The following is a 14,372-nucleotide window of genomic DNA, read 5'->3' as shown; positions in this document are numbered from 1 at the left end:
TTCTCCTGCTCTGCAGGTAGGACTCGAACCCGTGGATTCACGTTTCGAGAAAGGAGATTCCGACTAAACATCAGGAAGAACTTTCTGGTGGTAAGAGCAGTTTGACTGTAAGACGGGTGGCCATGGGCTCTCCCTCCTTGGAGGTTTTCCAGCACATGTTGGACGGCCATCTGTCAGGGATGCTTTAGCCGAGATCCCTGCATTGCGGGGTTGGTCTAGATGACCCCTGGGAGCCCTTCCAACTCGACGATCCTACGATTCCCTTGCATCCCTCCCTGATCCTCTTCTTTCAGGTAACTTTGTGGGCATATAGTCACAGCTGCCAGGACTCCTACTCTGCCACCAACCCGGAATACGATACGATATGATACGATAATCTTTATTGTCGTTGTCCCATACAAAACAACGAAATTGAAAAAATCTACATCAGACATTCAAAAACCCACAAGCTGGCTATCCCAGCTATCCCAGCCTGGTTAGCTCCTAAAAACTCTGACACCCCATTGAATACAATATACTCACATAAGGACTACCTTACAACTGCGTTTAAAACCAAAATCGCATTTGGATAGAAATTGTTTCTCAGGCGGCTAGTCCTAGTCTTTATAACCCTGTACCCTCTTCCAGGGGACATGGGTGGCGATGTGGGTTAAACCACAGAGCCTAGGTCTTGCTGATCAGAAGGTCGGCGGTTCGAATCCCCGCGACAGGGTGAGCTCCCGCTGCTCTGCCCCTGCTCCTGCCCACCTAGCAGTTCGAAAGCACGTCAAAGTGCAAGTAGATAAATAGGTACTGCTCTGGCGGGAAGGTAAACGGCGTTTCTGTGTGCTGCTCTGGTTCGCCAGAAGCGGCTTGGTCCTGCTGGCCACATGACCCGGAAGCTGTATGCCAGCTCCCTCGGCCAATAAAGCGAGATGAGCGCCGCAACCCCAGAGTCGGCCACGGCTAGACCTAATGGTCAGGGGTCCCTTTACCTTTACCTTCTTCCAGAAGGCAGAAGCTGAAAGAGATCATTTCCGGGGTGCACACTATCCTGCGCTATCTCTGCAGCTTTCTTATGACACCTGGAAGCATAGATTTGGTCCAGGGTGGGAAGAGGGCACACAATTATTCTCTCCGCAGTCTTTACAACCCTGGACAGCATTGTTTTTCCCCTGGCCGTGCAGCTCCCAAACCACACACACAGAGCATAAGTTAATACACTCTCCACAGTACAATGGTAAAATGCCATCAACAGGTCCTCTGAGAGATTGTTTTTCCAGAGGATTCTCAGAAAATATAACCTCTGCTTTGCTCACTTCATCAGGTCTTTGCTGTTTTCTCCCCAGGTTAAGTCTCCAAACTGTGCAAACCCGTCACCCATCCACACCTTCCCTTTCCTTCCATTGACCCCCCTCCTGCTCCAATTCCCGGGGAGAGGACGGCGGGAGAGCGCAGTGCAAAGAATTCTGCTTCTCCCCCCCCCCATCTCCCTGCTGCGGCTTGTGAGTTGTTCTTGCTGCCCCATTTACCGCTTGGCATGCCGCCCGCCTGAGAATTCCCAGCAGTAAATTTCCACTTGGACTTCTTCATCCAGCCACAGAAAAACCCCTCAGTTTTGCAGATCTGCATGCGTTCCACACACAAACCGCTTTTGCTTTGCCTCCCTGACCTGCTATTTCTCTCTGTGCAGGGAGTTCCTCTTCGTTTGTCAAAGCAGGGGGGCATTTTTAAAAAAGGGCAAACCCTAAAAAGTCATATTTCATCGGGACATCCCCGGGGAAAACCCATAGGTCTTGCTGCAGCCTGAAGATGCTGTTAATTTCTCAGAAATAGGAACAAACCCAACTTCAGGGAGCCAAGTATTTAAAGCATTTGTCTCATTTGTTTTGCACTCCCTGCGCATCAAGTCAGTTCTTGTTGTAACATCCAATTCAATCATTAGTCACTTGAGAAGGCTCTTTATTTTATGAGGCTGTGAACCCTGGTTATTGTTTTTCACTCTCCTCCCCCTTTCTCTCTCTCTCTATTTCAGAATTCCTATTGGTTTATTTTAACCTCATAATAAAGTCTCAAAAGGCAAACAGGGGCCAACCAGTACTCTGATACTGGGAAGCACTGATGCCTCTGACTGCGTAGGCAGAGAAGATCCTTCCTGGCTAGCAGCCATCCACAGCTTTCTCTGCCTCATGTGGCAGGGAGTTCCACAGTTTCAACTATCCTTTCTCTGTGCTGTGTGCATTTTTATGAACATCTCTAAAAGTCCCAAACGCTGCAACCTTTCCCTTCTTATCCCCTCACTTGGCTTTTTTTTTTTTTTAAGTCAAACCTAGGACCGGATTTAGGTTTGATGAGCCCTAAACTACCAAAGGTAATGGGGCCTTTTATATGTCCAGCTGTCCTTTGTGAACAACAAATTGTTGCTGTTTTTTGTGTTGAATATATGCTAGATGGTAATTTACGGACCTAATAGGTATCTAAAGCCATTTGCACAGGTTGCCCTGCAACCAGTCCATGCAGAATGTCGGCACCCTATATATAGAAAGGAGCAAACCAGTGATATTTTAGGGAGCAGGCGAGCAGGCGGGGCCCATGACTTACATCACAGGAGCCTACACAACACAAAACACGGTTGCTATATGTAGGTTTTATTTTATTTGTTTTGTATCTTAGATTTTGGAAATGTACATCCAGTTCTTTTTCCTCCTTAAATTTTTTTTGGGGCCCCCAAGAGAGTGGGGGCCCTAAGCTAGAGCTTGTTTAGCTTATACGTAAATCCGGTATGGGTCAAACCCTAAAGTTGTTTAGTTCTTTTTACTAAAACACCAAAAAACCACACCAAGTGATTTCTTCGATTGACTTGCCGCCTTTTGGAAATCCACACCCACGACGTCAATTCCGCCTTTGAAATCCCGGTAATGACCAGGAATATCTGAATGTAACGGAAGCCCTACCTTATCTGAACCATTTCCATTTCCCATATCCTTTTTAGTGGAGGCGACCGGAACGGTACATAGTGCGGCATTCTCAGCCCACCCCGAATCGGTCCACTCTGCCCCCTCAAATCCCCTGCCCTCCACCTCACCCTCCAGCCTCTGCCCTCGTTCACTATAAATACAGCGAGCCTGGATGTCCCTGTGGCTTCTGAGAAATCCCTGGCTCTGCGCCCTTCGGAGCACCGCCTGCCGGCACCGTTCCAGCTTCCTTTGACCAGGCCCTGACCTGCAGACCCTAATAACGCGTCTCTCCCTGAAGCTCCGTCTTCCTCTCTCGGAAGACCTCCCTTGCAACCCAGCCTTCACAACTTGAGACTAGATCGCCACACCCACACGCGCCCACTTAACCGCTTTAATCCTCAGAATCGGCACAACTCATCTCGAGAGACAATTGAGCGTGCCTCCAAGGATGAAGTCAAACTGTTGGAGAATCACAGCGCCTGCTGTGGCTGCAGAGGCCGGCAACTTGGAACTGCTGCGTCCCGTGTTAGCAGTGTTGCTGTGTTAGCAGCAGCGAAACGACCTGCAAGCCTGGCCAGTTTGTCTGGGGTCCTGAGCTGCCCAGACGACAAGATGTGGTCCAAAGGAAAGAAGAGCAAGACATTTGGCACCAGCTGGGCTGCAGGGACGCGGGTGGCACTGTGGGTTAAACCACAGAGCCTAGGGCTTGCCGATCAGAAGGTCGGCGGTTCGAATCCCTGCGACGGAGTGAGCTCCTGTTGCTCGGTCCCTGCTCCTGCCCACCTAGCAGTTCGAAAGCACGTCAAAGTAGATAAATAGATACCGCTCTGGCGGGAAGGTAAACGGCGTTTCCATGCACTGCTCTGGTTCGCCAGGAGTGGCTTAGTCCTGCTGGCCACATGACCCGGAAGCTGTACGTCGGCTCCTTCGGCCAGTAAAGCGAGATGAGCGCTGCAACCCCAGAGTCGGCCACGACAGGACCTAATGGTCAGGGGTCCCTTTACCTTTACCTGGGCTGCAGGAGTTGCTGGAAGGAGGCAAACAAGGTGCCACCCAGTGGCTGCAGCAACCAGATGATTATGGGCCGGCCCTACCATTAGGGCAAAAGGAAACAGGGCAGGAAATGGTTAAACACTTTCATTTTTTTAGTTATTTTGTTTTTGATTGGGTTTAGTTGTTGTTTACCCCTCATTCGGGTACCAAAATGACGTGGGCCGCCTTGAGAAGGAAACAGCTGGGGGGGGAGCATTTCCTCCTCTGCCTCAGACAGCAAAATATCTTGGCTTGGGCTGAAACCTACTAGATAGAGTTACAGATAGGTAGCCGTGTTGGTCTGCCATAGTCAAAACAAAAAAAATTTTTTTTCCTTCCAGTAGCACCTTAAAGACCAACTAAGTTAGTTCTTGGTATGAGCTTTCGTGTGCATGCATGCAGTATCTGAAGAAGGGTGCATGCACACGAAAGCTCATACCAAGAACTAACTTAGTTGGTCTTTAAGGTGCTACTGGAAGGAAAAAAATTTTTTTGTTTGTTTTGACTACTAGATAGAGAAAAGGGAGAAAAGGATGCAATTCCTTTTTTTAAAAAAAGGATGAGGGAAATGGAGGCAATTGCCCCGAGACCCACACATAGAGGTCCCCCACTTCTACTTTGACAAGACACGCATTCCAACAGAGAGAGGGGGGAATCCGGCGTTCAGCCGGATGATAAGGAGATGAGCTTGGATTAATATGGCACACTCAAGTTGCAATGGATTTCGGGTACAACTTCTTTAATGTTAACTTCAGTGCTAATAACGCCAAGGCTATCTGTGAGTTTGCCCAGTCTTTTTAAAACCCTACAAGTTGGGGGTCATCGCTGCCTCCTGTTCCATACAGTGGTACCTCGGGTTACATACGTTTCAGGTTACACACTCCACTAACCCAGAAATAGTGCTTCAGGTTAAGAACTTTGCTTCAGGATAAGAACAGAAATCGTGCTTCGGTGGCGCAGCAGCAGCAGGAGGCCCCATTAGCTAAAGTGGTGCTTCAGGTTAAGTATAGTTTCAGGTTAAGAACAGACCTCCGGAAATAATTAAGTACTTAACCCGAGGTACCACTGTAGTTTAATTATGGTAATGCATGAAGCAGCCCATTACTATATTTTATCTCTTCTGCATCTTCCAACATTATATATGAGAGAGAGAGAGAGAGAGAGAGAGAGAGAGAGACTGTTCCCTGGCCACTTCCTCCAGGCCACGCATGATTTTACACATTTCCACTCCTTTCTCAGCTTTTCTCTAAACCAAAAAGTCCAAAACATTGCAAACTTTCCTGTTTTCATTCTTTCACCTCCTCCTGCATTTCCTCAAATGACTGGTGCAACCCTCATTTTCTCTTTTATTCTGTGAACTTAAATCGTTTCCACCACCCTTGGCAATTCACACACAAGTGCAGATTCCTGGAGCCAGCATTGGAAACCAAAGGGCTATAAATGTCACTTCGTGAAAATGCCCTCGCAGATGCAGACCGATCCAAACCGAACTGTCAGAATCTGAGCGAGCGAACGGCGCAGGGAATCTCCCTCCAGCCCATAAAACCAAAGGCATAATCAAACCACCGCCCAAAGTTCCTCATAAACCAGAAGGCCAAACGGAGTGGATTAAGCTATTAAATATGAAAAGATAAGGCGAGAGGGGCTTCCTCAAGAGCAAGACGAAGGAACCGCAGCCGAGCCCCATCAGAAAGGGCGCTCTATTCTCCGCCCCTCCCAGTCTGGCAAGGGGAACAGACCCCGATTCATCCCGATTCATAAAAGAGCACGCAATAAATGTTCAAAGGGAGGAGGAAACGCAAAACACAAGAGAGGGGGACATGCGTGGGCACCCCCAGTTTTCACCGAGCTTGTGCAGGAGACCTTCCTAAGGCACTGTGCCTGATGGGGGTCAGTCTGATTTCTGAAACCCTTGCTGCCTCCCTGGGCACCCCAAATGCAAGCGGGGGGCAGCCCCAGTCAGCTCCCTTTGGCCTCTTCCTAGCGGTGCCTCCCTAAGGCTGGAACATACCGTATTTTTTGCTCTATAAGACTCATTTTTTCCCTCCTAAAAAGTAAGGTGAAATGTGTGTGCGTCTTATGGAGCAAATGCAGGCTGCGCAGCTATCCCAGAAGCCAGAACAGCAAGAGGGATTGCTGCTTTCTCTTGCTGTTCTGGCTTCTGAGATTCAGGATATTTTTTCTCTTGTTTTCCTCCTCCAAAAACCAGGTGCGTCTTGTGGTCTGGTGCATCTTATAGAGCGAAAAATACGGTACATTTCGGGCTCTTTATTATTCTCTAAAGGGCCCTGAAGACTGGGGAGGGGGAGGAAAAGAGGGAACCCTACTTCTGAGCCCCCTCCAGTCATCCCAAGAACGTGAGAGAGATGGAGCGAAGAGGATGTTTAGCCTGGGCGACAGGGAACAGCTCACCTGGCAGCAGGCAGGAAAGGGGCGATGGCTTCCTGGAAATCAAAGCAAAACCTGGCACCGATCCGTCCCTGCTGACCGCGCGCTTCGCCAGGGAGCAGCCAGGTCCCCTTCGGCCTCGTAGCAGGAACAGAAATGTTTGTGGGAAGGTCTGAATGTAAGGGGAATTTCTGGCCTATTCTTCCAGCAGACAAAGAGCCTTTTCTCCCCGCACTCCGCGCTGGGTGAGGGTGCCCTGCTAAACTCCTGGACTGGGCACAGAATCCCGGCTCTCTGAAGTGAAGCTCAAGCAAAGGGCCACATCCAGCCTTCTATCTGCGGGGGCCAAGATCAGAAGCTCAGCCTCCTTGAACATCAGAGCGACCCTTTATTTTCAGCCTGCAGAGAAGGGGGAGTCAGGCGAGCAGAGGGTTGGGGGGCCCTGAGAAAGCTTCCCAAATCTGACACAGCCCTGGGCGCCACAACACATCCATTCATCTTTCAAGGGCCCCGTGACTTTTCTCTATTATGTTCCAGGAAGCCGAGAGCAGCTCCAGAAGCAAAGAAGCTGTAACTTTGGACTCTCCAGCCAGAGATAAAAAATAAAAAATTCCCAGTCACCTGGTGGTCACCAAGGCAGAAGGAGCAGCAGCAGCAACAACAAAAGACCTGGGATTTCTTTCCATCCTTCGCTTGCTGCTGAATTCTTAAAACTGCCCAGAATTCGGGAGCACTGTCCCTCTAACCCCAGATATGCGCACAGCAGTGAGATTGTCGGAGCTGACTTGTTTTCCCAGCTGCAAAAGGGGAGGCTGGAGGGCAAGCCTTGATTTGTGAGCCCGGCACCAACCGGAAGCCTCAGGGATGCAGCTTCCAAGCGTGCAAGCCAGGAGCTGTACATCTCTCCTTTGGCACCTCTGCCAGGAACAGCTGTGGCACGCAAGCCAAGGCTTGCATCCCAGGACCCAGCGATGGGCACGTGAGTCTTGGCTCCTGCTGAAGGCTCTGCAGGCCTCGTTTCCCCTCGGCTACCTCACACAAGCGCCAGTGCCAAGAGGAGGCCGATGTGGCAGACATGCCAAACCTGCCTCCATCTCCTCCTGCTCCTGCTTCAGCCGGCTCTGGGTTTTACCAGCGCATCTCTCTCGGAAAGGCATGCCAGCTGCGCCCTTAAAATTTCCCAGCTTTAGTAAATCTGAGCCATCAGCAGGCTTCGGTAAGGAGTCAGGGGCAGAGAACCTGCTACACATGCAGAAGTTAAAACTATGGAACTCCCTGCCACAGGACGCAGCAGTGGGCCGCCGAGCCAGATGGCTTTTGTTAACGGAGAAATCTGAGGGTTCCCCTGGACAAAAAACAAGGACACCAGCCAGGAATACCAGAGCAAAACAGCAGCCAGTAGGCTTGGTCTTTCTTGAAGACTGTCGCGACAGGACTCCCACCTGCCACAAGACGAAGCAAGATGGAAGCCCCGTACAAAAGAGAACCCAAACTTTTATTAGCTGCTAATCCCCATGTTACAAGCCCCCAAACCACATCACTAATACATCATGGTTACATCATGAAAGGGGAGGTCTGGTGGCAGTAATCTGAGCATCCTGGACCCTGCCCTGTGGTTCCCCTTGCCCTCCACCAAACACCCATCAAGTGTAACAAAAAAGATATTTACATTTCCCTGTTTCCCAGCCAAGTTCATCCCACCCTTTTGTCTTGCTCTAGGTTTGTTATTTCTGGAAGGGCTACCTGTCTGGCACTCAGGTATCAGGATGCCAGGGATTATCACCCAGGCAGAGGGGCTGCTGAGTAGCTGAACTCATGTGTCTATATGAATTTCTGAAGTTTCTCCAGTGAGCCAGTGCATAGGTACATTGATCAATGAATTATTACATTTGGTATCGTGCAGCAGAGGCCCTTTGAATAGATAGGAAGAAACTGTGATGAAGTGTTTTGTGGGCACAAATCACAAAAGTCACAAAAGCGATTTTGCTGATTTTGGTAGTGGGCTGCATGTGCATGAGATCTGCTGGAAGGGCAAACCACCTATACATAAATTCCTGCAACAGTTTTAAAAAGGACTGGACCAATTGATGGAGGAGGATAATGCATGACGGCTGAGCCCTGACTTAGTCAGAGGAAGTGATGCTTCTGAATACTAGTCGCTTGGAAACCTCAGGAGGGGAGAGGGCTTTGGGGTTCGGATCCTGCTCGGCCCCTGTGAGAACAGGATGCTGGAATAGATGGGCCATTCGCCTGATCCAGCCGGCTCCTCTGGTGTCCCAGGTTGGATTCCTGGCATCTCCAGGTAGAGATGGGAATGTCCTCACGCTAAGATCCTGGAGAGTCCCATGGCACTCAGTGTCAACTACAGTAAGCTACCGTATTTTTCGCTCCATAAGACACACTTTTTCCCTCCTAAAAAGTAAGGGGAAATGTCTGTGCGTCTTATGGAGCGAATGTGTGGTCCCTGGAGCCAAATTGCCCAGGGGCGAAAAGCAGATCATGCTTTTTTTTTTTTTTAGAACAAGATAAGGGGGTGTTGAAACAAAGCCGCTGAGCAACTGATCAGCAAGCAATCGGGAGGGAGATAAGGGACACTAGCAATAAAGGAGGCTGCCTGGGAGGGGGGAGGTAAAAGCACATGGATCATCAGGATTTTTGCATTGGGTCACCCCAAATTCACCAACAGATCACATAGCATGTCCATGGCTATAGCCTGCACCAAAAAAATCACGCATCCACTGTTTCGTGGGGCAAGAATGGTGCAAAAACGTGGTTACAAAGCACGGATCCACATGGATCCTCAGGATTTTTGCATTGGGCTACCCCAAACTCATTGTCAAATCACATGTCTGTGGCCACAGCATGAACCACAAAAATCATACATCCACTGTTTCATTCAGAATATTTTTTTTCTTGTTTTCCTCCTCTAAAAACTAGGTGCATCTTATGGTCAGGTGCGTCTTATGGGGCAAAAAATATGGTAGTTTGACCCAGCAGCCTGCTCATTTCAAGGCTGCTTCCTGTGGTCCTACACACTTCCTGTCAGGTCAGATGACCAAGAAAGAGGCAGTTTTTACTCAGCGGTTAAAATCTTTAACACAGTGTCATAGCCCCCCAATGAGCTCACAAGTCTGTTTAAGAAGTGTTTGTGGTTTTTTCTTGTAATTTTATGCCCTGAGATCTACAGATGAAGGCCAGTACAGTATACAAATTTAGTAACAACAACCATAATAAAATCAGATTGCAGTCTAAAGGATTCACAATTTCACTTGCAGCCATTAGATGTCCACCTCTAAAATCAGCATTCCAAAAATGTAGGGGTTTTAGAAGAGCAAATCGCTAGTCCTCAAGTCTTCAGAAACATGATTGGAGAAAACCCCAAAGGACCCACAGGCATAAAGAGAGAAGGAGGTGTCGACAAATACTGAAATCACACGAAGTAACAGAAATATTCCAGCAAAGGTAGAGTTTCACCACTTTGCGAGACCATAAAGGGCATTAGCCACAGCACGGCTGACCCAGGATGTTTTTCTGCCTCAAGAGCAACTGCACCCCATGACGTCTGACACAACGACCCTGCAGAGGAGGCCCTCAGATCACAATGCTGCTCCACTAGGCAAGTCTTTAAAAAAACAACAACACATGAGCAAAGCTAGTAATGGGGAAAGCCGCTTCCCGCCCCCGCCCCCGCCCCCCAAGCAACCTGTCAGGGATGCTTTAGTTGAGATTCCTGCATCGCAGGGGGTTGGACTAGATGACCCCTGGGAGCCCCCTAACTCTGCAGTTCTCCGATTCTATAAGCAGCAGCACACATTTGCAAGTCCCCAGAGCAGCTGAGAGACCCAATTACACGCACTTAAAACGATTTCCCCCTCTGCAGCTGGAGGCAGCTCCAAGACCTATTTAAAATCCCCCCCCCCCCCCAATGCAAACCATTTCTTACACATTTATACTTTAAAACGCAACTAGGACACAAAACCCTAGTTATTCGGGCATTCTAGCAAGAAGCAAGAAAGAGATTTTGCACAGGCCTCGGCTGCAAGCAGAACTGGGGCTATTGAATTCAGTGAGGCTGAGACGGAGGAGTTTGAAAGGTCTGGGAAAATGCAAACAGAGGTTTATTTCCAAGCAAAGCTCAAATAATTACAAACAACAGCAGTGCTATAAGGTCCGCATCCCATAATGTTCCCGGGTTCGCTTTGCGGAAGTGACACCTCTCCCGCAGCAGAAATATGAAGAAGCCCACTTTGCAGAAATGTCACAGCCTGGACCTGTTTAGGGAAGCTTTTAATGTTTGATGCATTACGGTATTTTAATATTTTGTTGGAAGCCACCCAAAGTGGCTGGGGAAGCCCAGCCAGATGGGCGGGGTATAAATAAATTACTACTACTATTATTATTATTATTATTATTATTATTATTATTATTATTATTGCCTCTGAGCCTCCCTGTTTGACAGTCCTCCCCAACTGGGCATCATCCAGCTGTTTTGTACTACAAATCCCACTGATGCGCTAGCCGGGGCTTCTGGGAATTGTAGCTGCAAATGGCTGGAGGGCACCAGGTTGGGGAGGGCTGGTTTACGAGCTGTTTCCCCCCCCCCTTTTTTGCAGGGGGTTGGATTAGATGACCTTTGGGGGTCCCCTCCCAGCTCTGAAATTCTACAGCCCCAAGAAACTTTCATCTTATAATGTATTTCTATCACAGTATATAAAACAGACAGAACAATCAGAATCTCATTCGCGTGTAATCCTCGTTTGGCTCCTGCATCCATTTCACCAGCGGGTCACTAGCAAGGGGTGCGTGTGCGAAAGCTCCCAGAAATTCAACAGGGGAAGCTTCTCTGAATGACAAAAGCGAGTAAAGGGGGGGAAACTTCCCCTGTTGACTTTCTGCCTGCCTCGCAGAAACTCAACAGGGGAAGTCCACCCCCCCGCTGCTCCCCCACTGGTGTGTGGAATAAGCTTTCCCTGTTGAATGTCTGCCTGCTTTGCACTAGCTCAGCCGGGGAGAGCTTCTCCAAATGAGGACGAACGGGAGCTGGGTTAGACGCTCCCCCAGCCCCTTGACTTCCCCCGAGGCAGGCAGAAAGCCAACGGGGAACGCTTCTCCAAAAGACGAACGGGTGGGAAGCTGCCCCCGTTGAATGCCTGCCTACCTCGCAGCTCTTCAAGGCTCCGCTGCCCCGCCGGAGGCGAAGGACAGCAGCCCCGCCGCTCCCAGCACCCGCGATCCACTTACCGCCGCGCCGACTCCTTCCCCGGCGCCTCCTTGCGCTCTCGGCCGGCGGAGGCGGCGCCTGGGCGGGGAGACGAAGCGCCTCCCCGGCCGGCCCTCCTGCCTGCCTGCCTTCTTTCCTTCCTTCCTTCCCGGCCGGCGGACGAAGGGCTGGCTAGACGCTGCCGCCTTCCCCCTTCTTTTTCCTCCTCGGCGGAGACGCGTAAAGAAAGGAAAGGCGCAAGAGGAGGGCAGAGGAGTAGTGCAGGCGAGGCGCTTGCTGCTCCGCAGCTGCTCCTCCTTCGCGCGCGGGCTCCGCTCCTCCTCCTCCTCCTGCCTTTCTCCTTCTCCTCCTTTTCCTCCTCCTTCCCTTTCTCCGCCGGGGAAAACTGGGAGGGAACTTCCCCGCGGGAGGGGCGAAGGAAAGGCGCGGCGGGCCGGGAAGGAGAGCACCTTTTGCACCCAGGGCAGCAAGGCTCCTTGGAACTGGGGTTTTTTTTTTCCCCCTCTTGCACTGCACTCCGTTGGTTAGAGCGCGCCGGTGCTGATAACACCAAGGTCGGAGGTTTGAGCCCCCTAAGGGACAGCTGCGTATTCCTTTTTTCTTTTTTTCCCCAATTTTTTTAATTGATTTTCCAAAATTTATAAACAAACAAACATAAATCCTAACTGTAAATATTCCAGTCTTAATAACATTGTTACGTGACTTCCTCGAATCCCCCTGGCTGAGTTCCAGTATATATGATTGTAACAGTTTTCCGAAAATTTCTCATAAAATTTACTTAATCCATTAACGTCTTTCTTTCTTTTCATATAGAATTTAAACATGTTATTCTATAGCATCACATATTTAAATCCTAAGCCTATCTGGTGTTTGCAAGTTTTTCTATTTAAATTATCTTAACATATTTAACTAAACATTTCTTCCGTTCCTCCTCCTCCTTCTGGTCGCGGACTCTTCAGTCAGGTCGGCTAGCTCCGAAAAGTCCATCACCTTCATCTGCCATTCCTCCACTGTTGGGACTTCTTGTGTTTTACAATTCTTGGCTAACAAAATTCTAGCTGCAGTTGTGGCGCGACAGCTGCGTATTCCCGCCTGGCTGGGGGTTGGACTAGATGATCCTTGGGCTTTTCCAACTCCATGGTTCTGTGACTCTGTATATCACAAACTTCCTCCTATTTTAGGGCCAGCTGAACGGGGGGCTGTCTCCATATCCGTTTGGGAAAACGGTCTTGATGGTGCACCATTGTATTATTATTATTATTATTATTATGGCTTAAGGAGAACAGGCATCCTTTAAAGCAGCATCACCACCACCCTGTCCATTCCTACTCAAAAGTAAGTCCCATGCACTTCGATGGGACAGGGTTGCAGGCAGCCTAAATCATAGATGTGTAGACTGTTGGGAGGGAAGCCCAAATGTCATCTAGCCCACCCCACCCCGGCACAATGCAGACATTGCAGCTAAAGCATGCATGATGGATATAGACCAAATCCCAGGCAAATACACCATCAAAGGTGCACTCATGTAAAAAATGAGGGGGATACTGAAATAAGAACCCAAGGGTCATCAGGCCAATCTAGCCCAGCTGTGCAAAGGAGGATTGCACCGTAACAGAAAGACTCGCCCATTGCATCATGGGCACCAATGAATGCACAACTCACACAGAATGCGGCAGCTAGACGGGTGACTGGGAGCGGCCACCAAGACCACCTAACACCGGTCCTGAAAGACCTACACTGGCTCCCAGGACGTTTCCAAGCACAATTCGGAGTGTTGGCGCTGACCTTTAAAATCCTAAATGGCCTCAGCTCAGTATACCTGAAGGAGTGTCTCCACCTCCATAGTTCTGCCCGGACACTGAGATCCAGCGCCGAGGGCCTTCTGGCGGTTCCCTCCCTGCGAGAAGCCAAATTACAGGGAAGCAGGCAGAGGGCCTTCTCGGTGGTGGCTCCCTCCCTGTGGAACGCCCTCCTATCAGATGTCAAGGAAATAAACAACTACCTGACTTTTAGAAGACATCTGAAGGCAGCCCTCTTTAGGGAAGTTTTTAATATCGGAAGGACTATTGTATTTTAATATTTTGCTGGAAGCCACCCAGAGTGGCTGGGGAAACCCAGCCAGATGGGCAGGGTATAAATAATAATAATTATTATTATTATTATTATTATTATTACAAATGTGTCTAGAGGGGCTGCTTTTGCCTTCCTCTCCCTGCCATGGGTTCAGCGCTGCGTCTCAGCTGCTCCAGAGCCAAATGAAATACTTTAGTGATGAACTGGACCACTGGCCCCCTCTGGAGTCCGACTCCTGGACTTGCATCAAGACCCAGCTCTTGGTGCAACATGGTCACAGATTTTCAGATTCGCCTCAAATTTAGGTTCTCTACCCTGACTGCCTACAAATCATTGTCCGGAATAAGCACCTTCTTTTGAAATCCATTGGATAAAGCCACATAGTATTATTAATTACCCGAAGTTGCTCAGGGGGGGAATACATGCGGCACAATTTTAGCAAACACTCCACCTTCTGAAATGGGGCTGAAAATTAGGTTGGGTGAATGTGCGGGGGGGGGCAGGATAAGATTTAATGGGGAAAGCCTTGAATGGGCTCCCACGGAAGGCATTTTCAAACCGAATTCTTGCGGGGGAAGGTATTTGATTCACTTCACAGTTAAAGCCAGATTTCTTAACTTTGCGCTTTCTCAAACACCGCAAGATTCGAAAAGTCCTTTGAAATTCGCGCTCGTTCAAAATCTGCTTGGCAGTTTCCCAACCAGCCTGCGTTTATGAAAATA

The 14,372-nt window shown here is 49.3% G+C and overlaps 1 protein-coding gene across 12 annotated transcripts in view; it reads right to left on the bottom strand.

Annotated features, from left to right (window-relative positions):
* The window catches only part of ARAP1 (ArfGAP with RhoGAP domain, ankyrin repeat and PH domain 1), a 135,769-nt gene extending 123,845 nt beyond the window's left edge, over positions 1-11,924 (bottom strand). For 3 of the 12 annotated variants that reach the window (XM_083609536.1, XM_083609552.1, XM_083609537.1), the window contains exon 1: positions 6,381-6,774. The gene's annotated coding sequence lies outside the window, so the exon portion shown is untranslated. Of the gene's footprint in view, positions 1-6,380; positions 6,780-11,597 lie in introns of those variants that run through there. The other 9 variants (XR_014547102.1, XR_014547103.1, XR_014547101.1 and 6 more) reach the window with 8 other exon arrangements.
* Positions 11,925-14,372: the final 2,448 nt, after the last annotated feature.

This window comes from Podarcis filfolensis (assembly GCF_964270895.1).
Source record: "Podarcis filfolensis genome assembly, chromosome: 4".
Classification (NCBI taxonomy): Eukaryota; Metazoa; Chordata; class Lepidosauria; order Squamata; family Lacertidae; genus Podarcis; species Podarcis filfolensis.
This window is presented reverse-complemented; position numbering and strand designations above follow the sequence as displayed.